The sequence below is a fragment of the Canis aureus genome, chromosome 10, assembly GCF_053574225.1.
Source record: "Canis aureus isolate CA01 chromosome 10, VMU_Caureus_v.1.0, whole genome shotgun sequence".
Classification (NCBI taxonomy): domain Eukaryota; kingdom Metazoa; phylum Chordata; class Mammalia; order Carnivora; family Canidae; genus Canis; species Canis aureus.
This window is the reverse complement of record NC_135620.1, coordinates 43,243,165-43,268,167: the sequence shown is the minus strand read 5'-3', so window position 1 is coordinate 43,268,167 and position 25,003 is coordinate 43,243,165. Positions and strand designations below refer to the sequence as shown.

At 35.3% G+C, this 25,003-nt stretch overlaps 1 long non-coding RNA gene across 1 annotated transcript; it reads right to left on the bottom strand.

Annotated features, from left to right (window-relative positions):
- Positions 1-245: 245 nt before the first annotated feature.
- On the bottom strand, positions 246-23,940 carry LOC144322292 (uncharacterized). Its single transcript, XR_013387885.1, has 6 exons — positions 23,761-23,940; positions 21,863-21,902; positions 20,616-20,716; positions 19,887-20,012; positions 9,104-9,257; positions 246-268 (listed from the first exon to the last, which is right to left on the bottom strand). It is a non-coding gene; the product is annotated as an uncharacterized LOC144322292 (long non-coding RNA).
- Between the last annotated feature and the right edge of the window lie 1,063 nt (positions 23,941-25,003).

Sequence of the window (25,003 nt, the reverse complement as noted above, 5' to 3'; positions counted from 1 at the left end):
TATCTTGTGATAGATAATTTGGAATTGTTCATTCCAATACTTCCACCTGTGGAGATTGCATCAGAAATTACCTGCCCTCAATGAAAATGTAAGCACATAGAATAAGGCTCTATTGAATACTTTAATGAATACTGATACATACTACATACTATATCCTATACTATAAATAGTTAATATTTTATTGAAAAATGGAAACAAAATTTAGGAAAGTTAAGGAAAGGAATCAAAGATGAAATGTAACAAGTGCCTATGATTTCTGTTCCTTTATCTGTAAAAAGAAGATAAAACAAAGGAATAGAGTCAAAATAAGAAATTGTCACATATATAATAATAACCACATTGAGTACATCAAAGTGTCTGACAATTTCCTTTCATGCATATTAATAAGTGTGAGCTTCTTCAGGATAGGAGCCAAGTCTTTCATCTTTTGAACCCTTGCCCTTTCCTCTTCACCATCTGAAACATTGTAAAGGCTCAAAGAAATAATTGCCAAATTGAACTGATCACATTTAAGAGTAAGATGATAAAGACTTGCTTGCAACCTACTGAGTTTCTTCCCCCAGCTAGAAAATAAAATATATATACTCTGTTATCACTTTGGAGGACATTTACAAAGTGGAAAATTCAAAAAATATATGGAAACATTCTCTAACAATTCAAGCTAATCATAAACACAAATGATTGTTTATTTGTTGCATTCTATAGCGGTATGACCTTGTAAGCATGACTGAAAGTGTATATACACCAGGGCAGAGTTAGCTCCCCTAACTCCATTTGTCTTGTGAAGTATGAATTATCTTTCCTAGAAACCAGGAAGGAAACATATGAGATATAGAGCCTTCCATGCTCCAGGAAAAGAGATTTTTCAAAGAGCGAGCCAAGATACTGCTAGCTGTTTAGCCCTTCTCCAATAAGAATGCAAACTGCATCCTGTGCTCATCTTTGTGGCACCATGCCTTGAGTCGGAATTCTGGATATAAGATACTCAATAGGATGACATTTTCTATGCTTCCTATGCTTTAAAATTGCTTCTAGCTCTTGGTCTTACATCTGCAACCTCTTTCTCAAATCCATATAAACCTAGTAGGTCACTATATTAAAACACGTGGCCATATGAGTCATGTAGTCCTCTGTTCATCATGAAGTTATTTATGAAATTAAAGTGAATATTTGTGTCTATATTGAAACAAATGAGAAGAAAAATTGGTGGTATTTCTTGATCTTTATTTTGTCAGGCTTATTGGAGTATAAAAAGGTATATCAAAGTGCCTGAATTCTTTCGATAATACATATTAATAAGCTGTGAGCTTTTTGAGGACAAATGCACCGTTTGTTAATATAAAAGTCAGTAAGTTTTAATAAATGTATATAGTTATATAACTGCCACCACCAGAATCTAAATATGGAATATTTTAATCACCTCAAAAATTTCCCTCATGACCCTATGCAATGGACCTCCTAGCCCCATCCTTATCATCTGGCAACCAATTATCTGGTTAAATTTCCTATAGTTCTGCCTTGTTCAGAATGTTATGTAAATGGACACGTAGTATATGTAGCCTTTTATACTGAATTTCTTTTATCTAACACAATGCTTTTAAGATTCACTCACATTACTCATGTAAAATAGTTTGTTCCTTTTTATTGCTGAGTATATGGCACAGCATAAATATAGATCTCCTCCCCCTTACTCATCAGTTAATGGGCATTTGAGTAATTTTTAGTTTGGGACTATTAAAAATAAGGCTTCTATAAACATTCTTTATAGGTGTTTGTGTGCAAATCAGTTTTTTTTTTTTTCTGTAGGATTTTTGGTCCATTGTTGTGAGTATATACTTAATTGTAAAAGAAACTGTCAGTTTTTCTAAAGGCCCTACACTATTTTGTGTCCCTACCAGGGATGTATGAGAATTCCATTTGCTTTGCATAGTCACCACCAATCGGCATTGCCAGTCTTTTAAATTTCAGCAATTCTTCTAGATCTTCAGTAAAATCTCATTATGATTTTAATTTATATTTCCCTAATGACCAATAATGAAACATCTTTTTATGTGTTTGTCATTCATATCCCTTTGGTGAAGTATCTGTTCAAATTCTTGCCCATTTTTAAATGGGTCATCTCCTTGACTTAGAGTTCTTTATTCTAGACATGAGTTTTTATCAAATAGGAACTTTGTAAAGTTTTCTACCATTCTTTGGCTTGCTTTTACATTTTATTAATAATTTCTTTTGAAGAACAGAGGGTTTTAATTTTAATGAAGTTCAATGTATCAATTTTTCTTTTATATTTGATCTTCTGGGAACAAGCTTGAAATCTTTACCTAATTCATCTCACAAAGATTTCTCTCCTGATTTCTTTTTAAATGTTCAGAACCATATCTTGTAAATTTAGGTCCATGATCTATATCAAGTCAACTTTTTTTTGATGCAAGATTTATTTATTTCTCACATGGATGCCCAATTATCCCTGCACCATTGAAAGTATACTCCATTTCCCATTGAGTTAACTTGCTCCTTCGCTGAAAATTAATTGACCCTAGATGTACTGGTTTATTTAAGGACCTCTATTCCATGGATTTATGTTTATTTGTTTTTTTCATTTTTATTTATTTATGATAGTCACACACACACAGAGAGAGGCAGAGACACAGGCAGAGGGTGAAACAGGCTCTATGCACCGGGAGCCCGACGTGGGATTCGATCCCGGGTCTCCAGGATCGCGCCCCGGGCCAAAGGCAGGCGCTAAACTGCTGCGCCACCCAGGGATCCTGATTTATGTTTATTTGTAATCATGTCACACTTCCTTGATTAGGTAGCTTTATAGAGTAAGTCCCAAAACAAAGTAGTGAGAGTTTTCCAAATTTGGTCTTTATTACAAAATTATTTTGGCTATTTATGTTCTTCATTTTTCATATTCATTTTGAAATCAGCTTATCTATTTTTTTAAAAGCCTGTGTTGGAATTTTTTTGGATTTGCACTGAATCTATAGATCAATTTGGGGAGAATGAGCATCTTAAAGATATTCAGTTTTTAGATCCATAACCATGTATATCTCTCCATGTATGCCTTAATTTTGTAATTTTCAGCATACAAATCTTGCAACTATTTGGTTAGATTTATCACTATGAAGTTTAAAGTTTTTAAAGTTCTTTCACAAGAAATTTTTAAATTTCAAATTGCAAGTTTATTATCATCATATAAAATACAATTGAGGGGTGCCTGGGAGGCTTAGTCAGTTAAGCATCTGCCTTCGGCTCAGGTCATAGTCCCAGGGTTATGGGATCGAATTCCACATTGGACTCCCTGATCAGCGAGGAGTCTGCTTCTCCCTTTCCCTCTGCCCCTCCCCCTTGCTTGTATGCACACATGCTATCTCTCTTTCTCTAAAATAAAATCTTCAAAAAGAGAAATTTTTTTAAAAAATACAATTGAGGGATCCCTGGGTGGCACAGCGGTTTGGCGCCTGCCTTTGGCCCAGGGCGCGATCCTGGAGACCCGGGATCGAATCCCACGTCAGGCTCCCGGTGCATGGAGCCTGCTTCTCCCTCTGCCTGTGTCTCTGCCTCTCTCTCTCTCTCTCTGTGACTATCATAAATAAATAAATAAATAAAATTTAAAAAAAAAATACAATTGATTTTTTTAGATTGGATTTGTATTATATGTGCCTTTTGTATGTATATATTTATGCCTGATTACTTTGCCTAGTTCTCCAATGTTGAAAAAATATGATGGGAACAATCTTACCTTCCTCCCAATCTTGGAGGGAAAACAATTTCCTCAACCAGCATCAAATATGTTACCTATAGGATTTTTGTAGGCACAGTTTATCAGATTCAAGAAATTCCTCTTGCTGAGAGTTTCTTCATGAATATATCTTGACTCTTGTCTAATGATTTTTCTTCCTCTATTGCCATGATACACTATTTTTTAGTCTAATGATGTGGCAAATTACTTTAGCTGTTTTAAAATGCTGAACCAACCTTATATTCTTGAGACAACCCCCACCCCACTTGGTCATGATTTTTTATCTATTTCACATTTTGCAAGATTTGATTTAGTAATATTTTGTTAAGAGCCTTCGTGTTTATATTAATGGGAAATATGGGTCTTTTTCTTGAATTATCTTTGGTTTTGGCATGAGTTGGGAAGTGTTCTCTACTTTTCTATTTTATGGAAGAGTTTACACAGAATAGGCATTAGTACTTCCTTAATTATCCCACAGAATTCAACAGGGAAACAATCTTGGAATCAAAAAGATTCCTTTAGGGGCACCTGGGTGGCTGAGTCAGTAAAGTCTGATTTCAGCTCAGGTCATGATCTCAGCATCCTGGGATCAAGCCCCTCACTGGGCTCCCTGCTCCCACTCAGCGGGCTTGTCCCTCCCTGCTTCCACACCACCCTGGACCCCTCATTCCCCTTCTCTAGCCTCCTCTACCCCTGCTTGTGCCCAGTCTCTCTCTCTCTCTCTCAAATAAATAGAATCTTTAAAAAATAAAAACGATCCTTTGAAGAAGGGCAGGAGTTATCTACAAATTAATTTATTTAACAGCAAAGTTCAAGTTATGGGTTTCTTTCTGAATGACCCTTAATAGTTGTGTCATTCAAGGAGTCTATTCATTTCATCTACTTTGTGAATTTATGAACATTATGTTGCTTATAATATTTATTATTCCTTTGTATCTGTCAGATCAGTAGTGATTTTCCTCTTTCAGTTATGACATAGGTAATCTGTGAACTCTTTGTGTTTTCTTGATCTATCTGGTTAGTTTCATCAAACTCCTTGAGATCTAATTTATTCTAGTTTTAAATTTATGCCTCAAATGCTAACTACACACTTATTACAGAATTATCATAACCTGTCTTATATGATTTTTTATACATATATCTTCTCCAATAGAAGGGAGCTCCCTGGATACAAAAATTCTATTTAGAATAGTACCTGCTATATGCTCCCTAAGAGACAACAAGATTCTTTTTTAGATACCTTATATTCTTGAACTACCTTGCAATTGTTCCCCAAATAATATTTTTAAATACTAGGTTTTTTGTTTTGTTTTGTTTTACTTAGAGCATCATCATCAATTGACACATTTAGTTTTAAAATGCATATATCATCTTCAAATCTTCTTCTTCCTTAGAGCTTAGATATTCTATTTTTATCAATGCTGAGCTCTTTTATTGACAGGAAGTCTCCCAAGGTAGTGAAACTCTCAATGGGTTTGCACCTCTGTAGACATCCATTAGTCTAGTCATAGAGAGACCATGGCCTGTCCTGACCTTATCAATGAGGACCCATGTTCTGCAAGTTAGTTTAGATAAAGTAGTCTAGAATATATCATTATCCCTCGAATCTGTGAATATTACCTTACATAGGAAAAGGAACCTTACAGATGTCATTAAGATTAGGATATTGAGACAGGGAGATTATCCTGGATTATCTGTGTATCAGTGTAATCACATGGGTCCTCATGAGGAGGGTAGAAACATGATTAAGAGAACAGCAATCTAGGGATGCCTGGGTGTCTCAGTGGTTGAGCATCTGCCTTCAGCTCAGTATGTGATCCCAGGGTCCTGGGATTGAGTCCCACATCAAGCTCCCCACAGAGAGCCTGCTTCTCCCTTTGCCTATGTCTCTGCTTCTCTATGTCTCTCATAAATACATAAATAACATCTTAAAAAAAAAAAGAGTACAACAATCTAGTACTCCTAGACCAAGAATAAAGCAACAGAAAGAGAAGGAATCAATCCCATTTACAACTGCACCAAAAATAATAAGATACTTAGGTATAAACCTAACCAAAGATGTGAAAAACCTGTGCTTTGAAAACTATAAAATACTGATGAAAGAAACTGAAGATGACACAAATGTAAAGATATTCGATGCTCCTGTACCAGAACAACAAATATTGTTAAAATGTCTACAATACCCAAAGCAATCTCTACATTTAATGTGATCTCTATTAAAATACCACCGGCATTTTTCACAGAGCTAGAACAAACAATCCTAAAATTTGTATAGAACCACAAAAGACCCTAAATAGCCAAAGCAACCTTTAAAAAGGAAAGCAAAGCTGGAGGCATCACAATTTCAGACCTCAAGTTATATCACAAAGCTGTAGTGATCAAAACAGTATGGTACTAGCAAAAAAAAAAAAAAAAGCCCAGATAAAAAGATCAACGGAACAGAATAGAAACTCAGAAATGAACCCTAAACTCTATGATCTTTGACAAGGCAGGAACGAATATCCAATGGGAAAAAGATAGTCTCTTCAACAAATGGTGTTGGGAAAATTGGACACCAACATACAAAAGAATGAAACTGGACCACTTTCTTACACCATACACAAAAATAAACTCAAAATGGATTAAGGACCTAAATGTGAGCCCTGAAACCATAAAAACCCTAGAATAAAACACAGGTGGTAACTTCTTTGACATTGGCCATAGCAACTTCCTTCTAGATATGTCTTTCTGAGGCAAGGGAAACAAAGCAAAAATAAACTACTGGAATTATATCAAAATAAAAAGCTTCTCCACAGCAAAGGAAAAAATCAATTAAAAAAACTAAAAGGCAATTTACAGAATGGGACAAGATATTTACAAATGACATATCTGATAAAGGGTTAGTATTCAAAATATATAAAGAACTTATAAAACTCAACACCAAAAAAATGAATAATTCCATTAAAAATGGGCAGAAAAATAAATAGACATTTTTCCAAAAAGGACATACAGATGGCCTACAGATACATGAAAACATGTTCAACATCACTCATCAGGAAAATGCAAATCAAAACTACAAAATGATATCACTTCACACCTCTCAGAAGTGCTTAAATCAACAACACAAGAAACAACAGTATTGGTGAAAATATGGAAGGAATGGAAACTGGTGCAACCATTCTGAACAGTATGGAGTTTTCTCAAAGAGTTAAAAATAGAACTTCTCTACGATCCAGCAATTACTACTAGGTATTTACCCAAAGAATTCAAAAATACTAATTCAAAGGGATACACACACCCTAATGTTTATAGCAACATTATCTATAATATAATAGCCAAAGTATAGGAAAAGCCCAAGCATCCATTGATAGATGAATGGATAGACAAGTTGTGGGGTGTGTGTGTGTGTGTGTGTGTGTGTGTATGGAATATTACTTAGTCATAAAAAAGAATGAAATCTTGCCATTTGCAATGACGTGGATAGAGAATATTATGATGAGCAAAAGCAGTCAGAGAAAGACAAATACCTTATGAGTTCACTCATGTGGAATTTAACAAACAAAACAATGAACAAAGGGGGAAAAAAGAGAGAGAGAAAGGTTAACCAAGAAACAGACTCAACTATAGAGAACAAACTGATGGTTATCAGAAGGGAGGTAGGTGGAGGGATGGGACAAATAGTGAATGGATATTAACGAATGTACTTGTTTTGAGGAGCACTAGGTGTTGCATGACATGTTAAATCACTATATTGTATATCTGAAGCTAGTATTATACTATATGTTAACTAACTGAAATTTAAATAAAAACTTTAAAAAAATAAAGAGTACTGCAATGTCAGAAAGACTTCAACCCACCATTGCTGGCTTTGAAAGTAAAAGAAAGAAATCAAACGACAAAGAATGTGGTGAAGAAGCTGGGAATGGCCCTCAGTTCACAGCCAGCAAAAAGAAGACCTCAATCTTATAAGTACAAGGAATTGAATTCTGGCAACAGGTCAAGCTTTGCTCAGACCTTGATTTTAGCGCAGTGAAACCAGTGTTGGATGTCTCACCTACAGTACTGAAAGATAACAAATTTATGGTAAGCTGCTAAATGTGCAGTAATTTGTTATGGTGGCAATAGAAAACATATATGCCCAAAAAAGAGGGGCTAAGGATCTAATAAAATAATAGCATCCTATATATGCTTTAAATATTCACAAAGTGTTATTTTTTTTCAAAACCAAAAATGGATGTCATTTCCAAGGCCAAGACAAAAATCAAATATACTCCCACTTAAAACAAGCAAAAAACTACATATTAATTAATTAAATTTTAATGTAATGACTGTTTCCCTACACAGGATACCAAGTTACAAAAGACAGTGATATCTGAGAGATGGAAAGTAAATAAGATGAACGCTACATTTGATTGCCTCAGTTTACTATAATAAGAGTTTCTAGGCCATGAAGCAAGAATGGAAAATGCAGGCAGACTCCTGGAGTTGAGAATCTAGGGAGAATGTAAAGTCAGTGTTCACAAGACTGAATATCAGGGAGGAGAAAGTTTTACATAGAAAGAACACCAGAGATCTATAATGAGTCTACGGATCAGGGCATGTATGTGAGGAAACTACTGGAGGTTGGGGAGAAAACCATCTAACAGGATTGAAGGGAACAGTGCTGGGCATTCTCACACTGTAAGGGAGAGTGCCTATTCCCATAAGAAAGAATGAAATAACTTATAATTCAAGGGTCATTGAGTAGAGTACTCAAAAGCATCTTTACTTATTGATAGGGATAATTAGCCCCACTCTGAGCCTGCTCACCAAACAAATCATAAAACAACTAAAGGAATCAGGGGATCCCTGAGTGGCTCAGCAGTTTGGCACCTGCCTTTGGCCCAAGGCGCGATCCTGGAGTCCCAGGATCGAGTCCCGTGTTGGGCTCCTGGCATGGAGCCTGCTTCTCCCTCTACCTGTCTCTGCCTCTCTCTCTCTCTCTCTCTCTCTATCATAAATAAATAAATAAATCTTTAAAAAAAAAGAACTAAAGGAATCAAACTGTTTCATGACACTAAATTGTGTCCCAAGGCAAAATTCAAGACTGTTTAGAGAAATAAAGAATATCCAACAACAAGGTGAAATTCAAAATTGCCAACATCTAAACAAAAATTACTAAGCATACAAAGAAAGAGATAAACATGTCCCATAATGAAGAGAATAATCTATTCACTGAAACCAACCCAGAATTAAAATAGATGTTAAGATTAGCATTTATAACTGTATTCTATATGTTTAAGAAGTTAGCTATAGAGAAACAAAGGATGTTAGGAGAACACAAAATTCTAACGATGATAACAGAAGTCTGAGATGAAAAATACACTGGATGAGGGGTACCTGAGTGGTTCAGTTGGTTAAATGTTTGCCTTCAGCTCAGGTCATGATCCCAGGATCCAGGGATTGAGCCCTGCATTGGGCTCTCTGTTCAGCAGGGAGCCTGCTTCTCCTTCTCCTTCCTGCCACTCCTCCTTCTTGGGCTTTCTCTCTCTGTCTGTCAATCTTTAAACACACACACACACACACAAAACACTAGATGAGATTAACAGTAGATTGGACTTTGCAGAATTCTAGTGAACTTGAAAACATGGTAATGCAAACTACCCAAAATGAAATACAGAAAAGAACAAAGCAAAAAATGAAAAGAGCATCAGTGTGCCGCAAACCAACTTTAAGTAGCTGGGTATTTGTGTAATTAGAATGCCCAAGGCAGAGAAAGGAACAAGAAAAAATATTTAAAGAAATAATGGCTAAAAAATTTCCAAATTAAATGAAAACTATAAACTCTTAGATCCAAGAAGCGCAAGAACCTTAAACATAAGAAACAAAACCACACCGAGATCCCTAATACCAAATTCTCAAAACCAGTGATAATGCAAAAGTCATACAAGCAATCAGAGAAAATAAAAAGACACAATATCAGATCCCTGGGTGGCGCAGCGGTTTAGCGCCTGCCTTTGGCCCAGGGCACGATCCTGGAGACCCTGGAGATCCTGGAGCCTGCTTCTCCCTCTGCCTGTGTCTCTGCATCTCTCTCTCTCTCTCTCTGTGACTATCATAAATAAATAAAAATTAAAAAAAAAAAGACACAATATGTATGAGGGAACAAAGATAAAGTAACAACATATTACTCACTGAAAACAATGCAGACAGGAAAAAAAAGTGAAACATTTTATAGTACTAAAAGAAAAACACTTTCAAAATAAAATTCATACTTAGAGATGAAACAAATATATTTTCACACATGTAAAGGCCAAAAAAATTCATCACCACTAAACCTTTACTAAAAGAAATATTAAAGAAAATCCTCAAGTAGAAAAAAAAGATACCAAATAGAAATACAGATTTACACTAATAAAGAGTACAGAAATTATCATTACATGAGTAAATATTAAGATTTGTTTTCTTATTATTTAAAATCTTTCAAAGACAATGTACTTTAAGTTAAATAAAATAATAATGCATTATAGGATTTCTATGATATAAATGAATAAAATGTATAAATACAAGGCCAGGGACGAAAATGAAAGTATACTATTGTAGGCTTCTTAAACAATAGGTAAAGTGATTTAATGTTAGTTTAAAGTAGACTCTGACTGGTACGAGATGTATACTAGAGAACCTAAAGCAATGATTAAAGTAACAAAATTAATGGTTTTAATTAACCAACAAAGGAGATAAAATTAATTATAAAAATATTCAATTAAGAGAAGCAGAGAAAAAGATTAAAAAACAAAGACAGATGCACAAATAGAAAACAAAGAGCAAGATGATAAACTCAACCCTAACACTTCAATAATCATATAAAAGATAAGTGGTTTGAATACCTCAATTAAAAGGTAGATATTGTCACATTGGATATAAAAACAATATGCTTCCTAAAAGAAATCCACTTGATGAAATTTGTCAAGAAAATAAATCCTAGAAGTTAATTTTGTATGAGGACAAATGGTAACTAGATTTATTGTGCTGATCACCCATGAAATATACAAATACTGAATCATTATTTGTAAATCTGAAATCAATATTATATGTACATTATACCTCAATAAAAATCTTTAAATAGTAGAAACCAACATTGTTGCCATATTAATAATTAATAAATTGAACAGAGAAGAAGAAATCCATTTGAAATAAAAACACACAAATAGGCTAAAAGTAAAAGGATGAAAAAGATACCATGCAAACATTGCTCAAAACAAAGCTAGAGTGGCTATATATTATTATCAGATAAAGTAGGTATCGAGACAGAGAATATCACCATATAATTAAGGATAAAGAACTTAATTTTATAATGATTAAAGGGTCAATTAATTGAGAAGACACAGTCCTAAATATTTATATACCTAAAAAGAGAGTCACAAAATACATGAACCAAAATTAGTAGAGCTGCCTGGAAACATAAACAAGTCCACAAATACAATCAGAGATATCTATGCTCAATTCTAAATAATTGTTGGAAGAAATAAACAGAAAATTGGTGAGAATACAGACTTGAATGATGCTATTAACCAGCATGAACAGTCTACCTGATAATAGCAAATTCACATTCTTTGCAATTACATTTGGATTTTACCAATTAGACCATATTCCTAGCCAACTCTCAAATTTTAAAGTATTTACATTATACAATCTATCATCTCTGCTTGCAATGGAATTAAATTAGCAATTGAGAGCAGAAAAATACCTGGAGAATCCCCAAATATTTCTAAAAGGAAAGAATATATTTCCAAATAACTCATTGGTCAAAGAATACCTCAAAGGAGAAATCTGAAAATATTTTTAAACCAAATCAAAATGACATAATAATACACCAGCATTTGTAGGATGTCACTAAAGCAATACTTAGGGGATAAATTTGTAGCACTAAATACCAAAATTAGAAAAAAAGAAATGTCTTAAATAACCTCAGATAATGCCTTAAAAATCTAGAAAAGGACTGGATGGCTCAGTCAAATGAGCATCCAATTTTGGCTCAGATCATGATCTCAGGGTCTCAGGATCCAGTTCCAAGTTGGGGTCTGCCCTCAGTAAGGAGTCTGCTTAAGATTCTCATTCCCTCTCCTCTACCCTTCCCCGCACTCGCAAACCCACACACACACTCTCTCTCTAGAATAAATAAATAAATCTTTTTTAAAAATCTAGAAAACAAAGAGAATATTAAACTCAAATTAAATAAGACAAAGGAAATAGTGACAATCAAAGAGGTAACCAATTAAATAGAAAAAGAAAAAAAAAGAAAATCGATGAAATCAAAAGCTGACTTTTTTAGAAAAATCAATAAGCCCATACACAAAGTGAACTAAAAAAAAAAGAGAGAGAGAGAGAGAGAGAAGATTTAAGTTAGCAATATCAGGAATGAGAGAAGCAACATTACCGAAGATTCTACAGATAATAAAAAGATAATATGGAAATATTCTAAACAATTTTATGCTTATACATTTGACTGCTTAGATAAGGTAGACAAATTACTTGAAAGACACAACTAGTCAAATTCACTGAAGGAGAAATAAATAATCCAAATAGCCCTGTACAAATTAAAGAATTTGAATTTGTAGAAATTACCACTAAATAAAACCCCAGAACGAGATGGCATCACTGGTTAATTCTACTAAACATTTTTTTACGTTTTATTTATTTAGGTACTCTCTATACTCAATATGGGGCTTGAATTCATGACCGCAGATCAAGAGCTACATGCTCTTCCAGCTGAGCTAGCCAGGCATCCCTCTTTCAAACATTTAAGACAAAGATAATTCTACACAAACTCTTCCAGAAATTGAAGAGGAGAGAATATTTGTTCGTTCTACTCATTCTATGAAGTTAGTATTGTCCTGAAACCAAACCAGACAAAAACATCACATGAATATAGATGCAAAGCTCATGAACAAAGATGCAAAAATCCTAAATAAAAGTTTTACAACTTAAATCCAAAAATAAATTAAAAAGATAATATATCAAGTGGGGTTTATCTTAAGATTGCAGTGGTGGTTTAACATTTCAAAGTCAACCAAAATAATGCATCATATTAACAAACTAAAAAACAAAACAAAACCAACAACATAATGATTGTCTCAACAGAAGTAGAAAAAGCATTAGACAAAATTCAACATCCACTCCTAATAAAAATTCTTCAAGAAATTGGAAATACAAGAACTCCCTGGAAGTGATAAAGGGGATCTACAAAAAAAATAATAATAAATCTACAGGTTACAACATATTTATAAAGAACTTTTCTCCCTAATATCAGGAATAAGACAAAAATGTCTGTGCTTTCACCACTTCTATTCAGTATCATACTAGGGGTTTTAGCAAGTGTAATTGAAGAAGAAAGAAGAAAGAAGAGAAGAAGAAGAGAAAAGAAAAGAGAGGAAGGAGGAAGGAGGAGGAAGGAGGAGGAGGAAGGAGGAGGGAGGAGGAGGGAGGAGGAGGGAGGAGGAGAAGGAGGAGGAGGGAGGAGGAGGAAGGAGGAGGAGGAAGGAGGAGGAGGAAGGAGGAAGGAGGAGGGAGGAGGAGGGAGGAGGAGGGAGGAGGAGGAGGGAGGAGGAGGGAGGAGGAGGGAGGAGGAGGGAGGAGGAGGAGGGAGGAGGAGGGAGGAGGAGGAGGGAGGAGGAGGAAGGAGGAGGAAGGAGGAGGAGGAAGGAGGAGGAAGGAGGACGAGGAAGGAGGACGAGGAAGGAGGAGGAAGGAGGACGAGGAAGGAGGAGGAAGGAGGACGAGGAAGGAGGAGGAAGGAGGAGAAGAAAGAGGCTCCAGATTTGAAGGAAGAAGCAACACTATCTTTATTCACAGACAAAATTTTCTTGTAGAAAATCCAATGGAATCTACCAAAAAGCTACTTCCTAAAATTAGCAAGCAAGTTTAATAAGGTTATGAATACAGGATCAACCCATAAAAATCAACTGTATTTCTATAAACTTCTAACAAATAATCAGAAATTTAAATTTGCAGAGGAGCACCTGGGTGGCTCAGTGGTTGAGCATCTGCCTTTGGTTCAAGGTCATGATCCTGGGGTCCTAGGATCAAGTCCCACATCAGGCTCCTGGCAGGGAGCCTGCTTCTCCCTCTACCTATGTCTCTGCCTCTCTCTCTCTCTGTGTTTCTCATGAATAAATAAATAAAATCTTTAAAATATAAATAAATAAATTTAGCAAAATAATACAATTTTTAAAGTATCAAAAATAGGACTTACTTAGGGGGAAATCTGACAAAAAATATGAAAGATTTGTACACTTGAAAACTCTAAAACTTTGTTGAAAGAAATTAAAGAGGCCTGAAAAATAAAGGTTCATGAGTCAAATTCATGGCTCAGAACACTCAATATTATTAAAATGTCAATTCTTCACAAACTGATTTATAGACAATAGAATTCCAGTACGCTTTCTTGTGAAATTCTCAAATTGACTCAAAAATTCATATAAAAATGCAAAGGAAATAAAGGAGCCAAAATAATTGAGTAAATAAAATAAAATTATAAGACTACTTTACTTCAAGATAAACTACACCACATCAAAATTAAGAAGGCCTGGGCAGGCCCAGTGGCCCAGTGGTTTAGTGCCGCCTTCAGCCCAGGGCGTGATCCTGGAGACCTGGGATGGAGTCCCATGTCAGGCTACCTGCATGGAGCCTGCTTCTCCCTCTGCCTGTGTCTCCACCTCTCTTTCTCTGTGTCTGTCATGAATAAATAAATAAAATCTTAAAAAAAAATTAAGAAGGCCTACTCTTCAAAAGACTTTATTAAAACAATAAAAACACCCAACCACTGACTTGGTGAAAACAGTTGCAAAGCACATCTATGATAAAAATTTTATATACAGAATAGTTATAGAACTATCAAAACTCAGCAAGAAGTCAAAATGGGAAAAAGATTTGAACAGATGCTTTATCAAAGAAGATGTGGGCAGCCCAGGTGGCTGAGTGGTTTAGCTCCAACTTTGGCCCAGGGCATGATCCTGGAGACCTGGGATGGAGTCCCATGTCGAGCTCCCTGCATGGAACCTGCTTCTCCCTCTGCCTACATCTCTGCCTCTCTGCCTCTCTCTCTCTCTCTCTCTCTCTCTCTCTCTCTCTCTCATACTGTCTCTCATGAATAAATAAATAAAATCTTTTTTTTTAAAAAAAAGAGAGAAGATGTGTAGATAGTAATAAATGCATGAAAACATGCTCAATATGATTTACCATAAGGGGGATGCCAATTAAAACCACAGTTAGATACCACGGTATACCTAACAGAATGAGTAGAATGAAAAAGATTCACCATACAAGTGTTGGTGAGGCTGTGAAGAAACGAACTTCTGTGAATTCCAGTTGAGTGTAAAATGTACAACTACTTTGGAAACCACTTTGACAATTTCTTAAAAATTAAACATACACATACCATATGATCCAGCCATTCCACTCCTAGATATTTGATTAAGAGAAAAGAAAGCATATGTCCCTACAAAGTCATGTACATTAACAGCCAGAAAAATTTCATTAGTGATAACCCAAAATTAGACACAAACCAAATACCAATGAACAGATAAGTAGATAAACTGTGATACCTTTTATATAATAGAATACTACTCAGCTGTAACAAAAATATACTATTGGTATATTGTACAACATGGATGAATCTCAACATAATGCCCCTGAACCAAATATACACTGTATGATAACACTTATTCTCTAGAAAATGCAAATTAATCCATAGTAACAGTGTCAGTGGTTTTTTGGAGAGGAGAGAAGAGGGGGATGAAGAAAGGGATTATAAGGATGCAGGAGGAAATTTTAGGGAGGGGATGTATATGTTCTCTATCTCAATTGTGGCAATGGTTTCATGGACATGTTCATGTCAGAACTTATCAAATCAAACTGTTTAAATCTGTACAGTCTTTTATATGATAATTTTATCTGAATTTTATATAAATATACACACATAATCATACATATATAACTATATATATACATACACACATATACAACAAATGGATTCTACATTCATGTTCTCTAAAATAATTCATTTTAATAACTATTTAAAATACTATTTAAAATGCCTGTATCTAAGAACATACAATAATAATACATTACAAAACAAACTATCTCATAATAGCAATGTTTTATACATTTATAAAAACTAGAAGATACAGAAATAAGAAAATATTGTTAAATACCACTGCTTTATAAAAACAAACTCTCTAGTTTTTAAAGACTATTATGACAATAAAAGAAAAAATAATTTCCTTCAAAATAGCCCAGAAATGAAATCAACATCATACATTTTAGATTAGGATGTGGAAGACAAAAGTATTGTAACTTCAGCAAATACTCTTTTTTTTCTCCTCTAGAATATGGGAAATTTAAAACTCATGGAGTTGAAAGTGTTAACATTAAATTGTTTATGTAATGTGTCTGCTACAGTCTGGTAAAATAGCCAATCTTCAGTAAACATTAGTTCCTTCCTCCATCTCATTAAGAAAACATAAAGTCATATTTGCATGACCACAGAGAAAATGTTTGTAGTAGCAAAAGAGAAAATTGTGCAATATAATATTTTGCTAATCCAGCTGCAATCTTTGAATTAAAGGAACAAATTATGCACAATATTCCAAATAAGACTGTGTTTCTGGTGGTTAAAATAAACTTCATGCAGATTCCCTTTGAAATCCATATAATCTCAGTACAGAGTAAGAAAGAATATTTGAAGTAGAAAGCTGAAAAGGGCTATGGATAAGCCCTAATTCTCCAGAGGTTTTTGGGGTCTGCATCTAAGGAAGTCACATTAGTTACTAGAGGAAGAAATGTTTTCAAATGGAAAAGAAGACAGTTGCATTTACATAATATTTTAAATAATCTAGAGTGTTTGACCTTGTTTTAAGGTTGTACTATTTTTAAAAAGAAGCTATGACAGAATTTGTTAGTAAGAGAACAGAGCAGCCCCAGTGGCTCAGCGGTTAGGCACCGCCTTCAGCCCAGGGTGTGATCCTGGAGACTCAGGATCAAGTCCCATGTCCGGCTCCCTGCATGGAGCCTGTGTCTCTACCTCTCTCTGTGTGTTTCTCATGAATAAATAAAATCTTTAAAATACATATATATAAGAGAACAGTCTCAGAGCTAGATACTCAATGTAGGAAAGAAAATATTTAGTAGGAAAATGAGGCCAACCTACTCAAAATTTCCCAAATTAAAAAAAAATCTGAGATACTCCTGATACTGTGAAATTCTAAATTCATATTTTAAATTCAAATATCACAGAAAAGAAAAAAATGTGTATGATGGGAACAGAACAAGAAAATTCACTCTATGGAATATTCTGATAAGCCTTCATTAGAGGTAATTCAACACACATACACAGTGGTCTTAATTCAACACCATAATATATAACAGGCATGACTTAACCTCATCTGTGCTCCGAAATCTTTACTGTAAATCTTTGTGTCTATCTACTTTCAAATATCTCTTAACACATGAAGAGATCGATTACTTGTGATCCTGTTTTTTAAAAAAAGATACAAATTTTGGTTTAGAAAATCCAAACTAACTACAAATAGTTTAAAAAGAGCAATTATCAACTTAAATTGGTTACCAATCCCTTTTCCTGGGGGTTTTTAAAAGATGAAACCCCTGGCTTGGAGTGATGGAGACCGTGTTCTTCAAATTTGAGTAAATTCACACTACAAACATGAGCTGGCCTAAGAATGAGTAGTTTTCTTGAGCAATGTTGGCCTCCAAATCCACAAAAAGGATTTCTATGTGAAAATGTCTTATAATGAGTGAGTTTAATCTATTTCCTTTTTACAGCTATTACTATTATTTTTCACTTGTTTGTACCATCATTTCTTTTGTTTTTAATTTTCCAAATTTTTATTTGCTTGATTTTTTATCTCCTTTCTGTTGCTGTAATTACATTTTCTGTATTCATTTACTTTATACTACTTAAGAACTCTTTTCATCTTTTCCTCACAATGTTTAGGTTTAAATTTTAATCTGATACTTGATTTAACAATATCTAATTATAACAATTATTACTGCCTTGCTCCTGAACAATTAAAGAAATCTTAGAACTTTAACAATGAAACACCTTATCACACTGTTTTCTAGTATATACATAGTTTCAATGTCTTTTTAAATGTCAGAACATTACCTATTGCTATCATTAGTTTTATCAATGCATTTCCACATCAACTCACGTGTTTCTTTGTACCTTGCTTCTTTTTCTGAATTCTACTTTTCCTGAATGAGATCTTCTATTAGTTCTTTCAGTGACAACCTGTGATCAAATCTATTTGACTTTGTCTGAAAATGTCTCTATTTTTGCATTATTCTTATATAGAAGTTCTGCTGTGCAAAGAATTTTTAACATTTTAACTTATTGCTTGATTTTCTTTTGGCTTCTATTGCTGCTTATGAGTAGTCCACATTAAATATAATTATTGTTTTGTAGGTAATCTGCTCAGTTTAAGACCTTCTTGTCAGAGATAGATAAGAACTTTATATTGTTTGGGATTCAGTGTATGTCTTCAATCAGATGATTTTTGGAAAATACTGATTTTGGAAAAATTTTTAGTGATTTTTTTTTCAAAAGTGTCTTTTCTGCCATTATATCTTCTCAATCTATCCTTTGTATCCTTTATATCTCAATCTATTCTTTTATATCTCTTTCTGTACATTCTGGTAAGCTTCTCAAATCTATTTTTAGTTCTCTTAATTCTTGTTCTACTTTTGTGTAATCTGCTATGTGATTATTTTTTAGGGTATTTTTTAGCTTAAATTTCAAAAACTATTTCTACAAGTTCTATGTGGCTCTTTTTCAAATCTGCCAGTTCTTTTTATATAAATCCTATTACCTCATTATAATTTCCATCTTTCTGTCTTGAATTTTATTTTCAAACCTTTTTAAGTTATTAATTACATTTCCTGATGTTTTTTGAGGTGCTAATTTTCCTCTTAGAGTTTCCATGGAATCTCCTTTATAGTAAATTCTTTTCTTATGTGGCTTGTATTTTTGTTGTTTTTGTTGTTGCTATGAGTTCATCCTCAGTGCAGCGTACCTTTTTTTTTTTTTTTTTTTTTTTTTTTTTTTTTTTTTTTTTTTTTTTTTTTAAGGAGTTCTGTAACTTTAAATTGTGGAAACATCCTCATTTTGTATTTAATCCTACCATGAATCCCAGGAGTTTTCACCAGTCCAGGAAAGTATGCTAATTTCTCAGCTTGAAACTGTTGCACAATGCAAATCGTATGAATCTGTGCCCCATTTGTGGATAATGCTTGGGATTTCAGTTACTTACAAAATTATTTTTCTCCTCATCCTCAACTCCAAACCCTTACTTTTCAGCAACATGAAGAGCTTTTTAAAGAATCTTTTTAAGAGTTTTAAAGCCCTTTACGGTTCCAGCTTTACACCAGGGTTTCAGTTTAAACCCCCCCCCCCATCCTTTTGGCCAAGACTACATCCCTTAGCTTCAAATCCCTAGTGCCTCGTCTCAGTCCCTTATGTTGACCATGGGCACCACCTTGGTCTGTTACACTACCAAGGTGTGCACACTAGGAACTCTGACTTGGCGTTTATTTACTTCTGGCTCCTGTGAATTGCCCATTGTTTCTCCTGACGTTGGCTGTGCGAGGTGTGATGTAACCGAGAGCTGGATCTGCACCAGCTTGCTGTCACCTGACCGGAAGTGTCCTGGAACATCTATAGTCTTACTTTTTTTTTTTTTTTTTTTGTATAGAGTCTTACTTTTTAATATCTTCTTGTTTCCATCCTGTAATCGTATATTTACAACCTTCGGTCTTACCTAATTTCATAGCATCATACTATTTCTCCTACACATTTTATCACTAGCGCAGGGCCGCCCGCAGGCTCCGCCCCTTCCGGGGAGCCCCCCAGGGCACGCCCCCCGCACAGGCCCCGCCCAGCACGCAGGCTTCGCCCGCGGCCTGCAACAGGGAACCTGCACTCCGCAGGGAGCGGGCTGTGGGCTGGGCCAGAAAGAGACTACGAGGCTGCGACGGTGCTCTCCGGTGTCAAGCCGCCAGAGACAGGAAGCAGTGCTCTCCTGCGACAGATTCTAGAACCTCACAGCCCCAGGGCGGTAGAACTGGTCCCAAGAGTCCTGGTTCGGGTTGCTGTGGCCGCGGGATTCACTTACCCAGAGTCCTTGGCTCAGCTCCCTTGTCGCCCGTCCCCGACGGCCGGAAATCGACAGCCGGAAATCGGAAATCGGCGGCTGGAGCATGAGCATGCGCACTCCCGGTCCCCGGTCGGGTGGTCCTGCCGGGCGATGGGGTTGTAGACCCTGAGAAATCAGGTGTCCTCGGGAAGGAGTCGTCAGTTCCTCTTTTTTGAGAGAGCCTCCTGTTTACCTACATTTATCTATTATCTATATCTTCTCTATTTCTCTATAGAGGGCATCTCTCTGTATATATTCAGAAAGCATATGTGTGTGTGTGTGTGTGTGTGTGTGTGTATTTCTCTACTGTGCCAATAATTAAAACACCTGAACGAAGAGTACCTTGAACTGTTTGGAACAAGAGACTTTTTCAGTACCTATTGAAGTATATATTGAAGTATTCCCAGTTGTCCTTAAAACTACTCTCTCGAAAATGAGTGGGAAATATCAGAGAGGGAGACAGAACATGAGAGACTCCTAACTCTGGGAGATGAACTAGGGGTGGGGGAAGGGGAGGAGGGCGGGGGGTGGGGGTGACTGGGTGATGGGCACTGAGGGGGGCGCTTGATGGAATGAGCACTGGTGTTATGCTGTATGTTGGCAAATTGAACTCCAATTAAAAAAAATTTTTTTAAATAAACTACTCTCTCAAGAGACAAGGTTCTTAGTAAAATGTCCTCAATGACAAAATTAGACTGTCCTACCTTTGAGTCCAGATACAAGGAAGTCCCAAAGGGTCCGCTCAACTTTCCTCAAAATGCCCCAGGCAAGGCTTCATCAGGAATTCAGGAATAATTTCCTACCACTCAAAAAAACCATTTAACAGATTGTAAAAATCTGGCCTTTGCTTTTGGTGTCCCCCCAACCAGTTCTGAATTCTGTGCTTTCATATCGAAAGGAAATGAAGTCCGCAAAAGGGATTTCTAGTGTTTTATTTTTGTTTATATTTATAGTAAAACAGATCTCCAAGCTTGGGTCTTTTTGGAAATCTTAATTCCATTAGCCCTTTCTGGTTTATGAGAAAAATAAACACAAGGAGCCCAACTCTCGTATTTGCAAAGCAAAGCCACAGTAGTTACGCTGAGATTTGGTGGATACTTAACACTATACTTCTTTGTTTCCCAGGAGCTGAGATCTAAAAAATCATCCAGTGTTCTTAACAGCTGGGAGGGATTGGAAATGAGACAAGTCTATCTAATCACAGTTTTGGAGGCCCCTTCACAACTATGAAGGTCCATATCTGTGTCCCTAGGAGCTATGAATGCCGGCCCTGTTGAGATTGTCTACAGAAAACAACAGGTAAGAACCCAGATAAGACTTCAGGTGCAGAGGTAACAGAGCTGCCCTTCTGGGCATAATGGGCTGCAAGGAACTCTTTCCCATTGTTAACAGCAGTATCTTAAGAATCACATTTTGTTTTCTAAAACACATGTAGATGTCCTTATGTAATCTTCTTTTCTTTGTTACATAATAGTGAGATAGTTTGGGGTTAAAAATGAATACAGCACTTATCACATCTTAATTTCAGTAAAAGGAAATGAGAAGAAGGAGGTCTTTATATAAAAATACACCTATTTATTTACCTTTTGATGCCAGTAGTACTTAAAAAAATGAACTTATTGAAAGAATTATTTGTTTCTCAATCTGTTTCCCTAATCTTAGTAAATCCCAACCGAACAATATAATAGCATGTGTGTGATAAATAATTAAAGTAAAGAAAAATTCAGTTCGTTGCTTGGGTCATAGATTTGATATTTGCATTTATTATTTCACTAATCCAGTCATTCATGCTTTCAACAAGCATCTACTGAGTGCCTGAACTATGCTGTGTGCTAGAGATAAAAATATTTCCACCATCAAGGACATTATAATTTCAGGAGAGACATTGATTCCGTATACTAACAATTACCAAAGTAAAAATACAAAAAAATAATTTCTAAGATAGAAATACCTTTGGAAATCTAGGAGGACAAAAAGACATGTTGATGAGCCTGAAAAAAGTTAAAGAATATACAATCATCCAAACTTTAAATTCAACTCTGTTTTATATATAAACACAGAAATACTTTATCCACTGAATTTTCCAGAATTAACACGACTATGTAAATTGAGGAAAGACTGGGGAAAATATTGACCAGGATCTCTACCAAGACTAGTTCAAGATTCCATTGAAAAAGCACTCACTACTTGTAATTTTGATGAAGGCAGTATAATACTTTGTATCTGCATTTGCAGTGTCCCATTCTAATTGCATCTCTAAGTATATACAAATGTATCTAGAATATCTTCAAAATGTGATATAAAATAATTTTTGACAATGTTCAATTCAAAATTGAAGATCCAAATATATTTATTAATATTAGATGCATATATCTGACTACTTCATTATGTCTTTGGATATTGATGATCTTAAGCATTTATATATTTAAATATATATTATTTTAAAATCCTTTTATTTCTCCTACATATTACTGCTAGAATTTTATAGACTTTAATTTTTACTGAGTTATCCATTATAAGCAATAAAATGCACAAATCTTTGTTTGATGAGTTTGACAAATACACAATCCATATTCAATAATCCATCAAGATATACATTTCCATCACTCTGCTCACCTCATGCATCTATATTGTCAATTCTCTCCCTTCTTCATGCACAAAGGCAACCAGTGTTCTGATATCCCATTGATTAGTTTTGCCTACTCTTGAATATAATAGAAATGGAATGGCAAAAAAATATACACTTTTGTGCCCAAATTTATTCAACTTAGATTTTTACAATTCATCCATGTTACCTTATGTGATCCTCAGTTTTCTCTTTTTTATTGCTGAGCAGTAATCCATCTTATGAATTTTAAGGCTTTATATGTGGGACACTTGGGTGGCTCAGCGGTTGAGTGTCTGCCTTCGGCTCAGGATGTAATCCTGGGGTGCCAGGATCGAATCCCGCATCAGGTTCCCCACGGGGAGCCTGCTTCTCCCTCTGCCTCTGTCTCTGCCCCTCTCACTGTGTCTCTCATGAATAAATAAAATAAAATAAAATCTTTAAAATAAATAAACAAAAATAAAGTTTTATATGTATGCGGGTTACATTATATATACATTTTATTTCACGATAATAGAGGGGAACCTTCAAATATTTTTATAAATGTAGATGAGATTGGGTCTGATAGATTGAGAACCAATGGTATTATGGTTAATAGCACAGAATTTTTTTTTTTTTAATGGTCCAGGGTTGGACTGTAGCTCCCAAATCACTTGCTCTTTGACAATGATTCACCTAACCTCTATAAACCTTGGTTTACTCATCTTGCAAACCAGGATTCTAATAATCCCTATCTCACTAGATTGATGCAGTGATCAAATTAAATACCTTAAGTTTTAGATAGATACACATACACACACACACATCTGACAAACATTTGGCATTCAATTCTTTAAGCATATGATATGGTAGAAGATGGTCCATTAAGTATTTGGATGACTTTTAAAACCAACCTCTTTCTCTGAGAGTATCCATCTCCAACCAGATATGCCCACTGACTAGATTCCTAAGGTGGCCACTGTAGGAATTGGCTCCTTGCCCATCAGGAAGTTTATAAAGAGCTGTCTATCTCTATCAGATGGTTACCTCATACCAGTATCACTTGGTGCCTGCTGCTCAGATGACATTTTTGAAAGGAGATGCCTTTCCTGTTATGAGTTAAACTGGATACCAAGATGAGGCTCAGAGAAAAGGAGATAAGCTGAGGCTAGAAGTGACATAAGGATTCCTGGGGTCACAGGAGGTATAGTTCCAGTTCCCAGATACATAACCATATAGAGATTTGAATATAAGATCAAACTAACCATAAATGACTCCTTTGCCTTATTTAGTAACTTCTGAGAAATACATATCCATCAGGGATCAAAGTCAGGGCTGACTTTATGGTGCCAGAGTAGGAGCAAGAATAGTTTTGTGTCTCTTTAGACGGGTGACCTTTGCACAAATATACAGAACATGTATCAAAACAGAAGGTTTAAAACCACGTGTCATAACTTCAGTTTGAGCTGGGTCTGTAGACTTGGTTTCCAAGGTTCCCCAACACCTTGGAAACCTTTATTTGGGCCAAGAACAGTCAGTCAAAAAAGAGCACTTTTCCATGGGGAAATCTTAGGTTGAGTTGGATAAACACAGAAAACCAGAACACTTCACAGTGTCAGATCCTTACAATACGTGAGAAAAAGTAATGGATATGATCCATGAAACAATTTTTTCTTGAATTAATCTACTTAGAAGATAGTAGAAGATGATGTAAGAACATCTCCTCTATTCTTCAAAACCTCTCTATTTTATATAAAGAATATAGATCAAAAGAGTGAGTTTCTTTGGGTTAAACAGCAACATTCATAATTTTTGTTTTGAAGGGCACAAATAATCAAAGTCAAAGATGTTATTAGAGTCATTTTTTTTCTTCTTAGCTAAGCCTTTAGCATCTACAGCCAGAATCACTTGAATAATTTGTACCATCTCCTACGCATGTGAGAATCTGCATTCAAGAACAAATTATATTGGCTTTGGGACAAAATGAAACAATCAGTAATTCTTAGAACTTGCTCAGTCTTCTCTACCTTTCTTATCTTGGAAGACGCTTAAAGATAATATTTGTCTTTCTTTTGTTATTACCTGGAACCTACGGTTTACCTTTCAGGGTATAAGCTACATTTGCCAAGATTAAAATTCAGTTGATCTTTAGGTCTTTTGTAATGTTGGTAAAAAAGTAGCTTCCTGTTTCCTATCAATAAAAGCCAACAAGGCTACTGAGGCAGATGCATGTGGGCTGTATTTCCTTTCAAAAATAAATATTGGTTTAAATCTTAAGTGAGAAAGGGTTGGGCCAAATGCATTATATTGGACTTTCTGGGACATGTGATGAAACCACTCAACATTTCCCTGTTCCCCTTTCACTCCTCCCACTAACAGATCACCTCCTAAACAAAGAGAGAGATGTTTGATTCTTTCAGAAAAAAATCTGGAATATGTCACTGGCCTTTTAATGGAGAATGAACTTGTTTATGGCCAAAAGTGGCCACTGAATACACAATAGAGAGA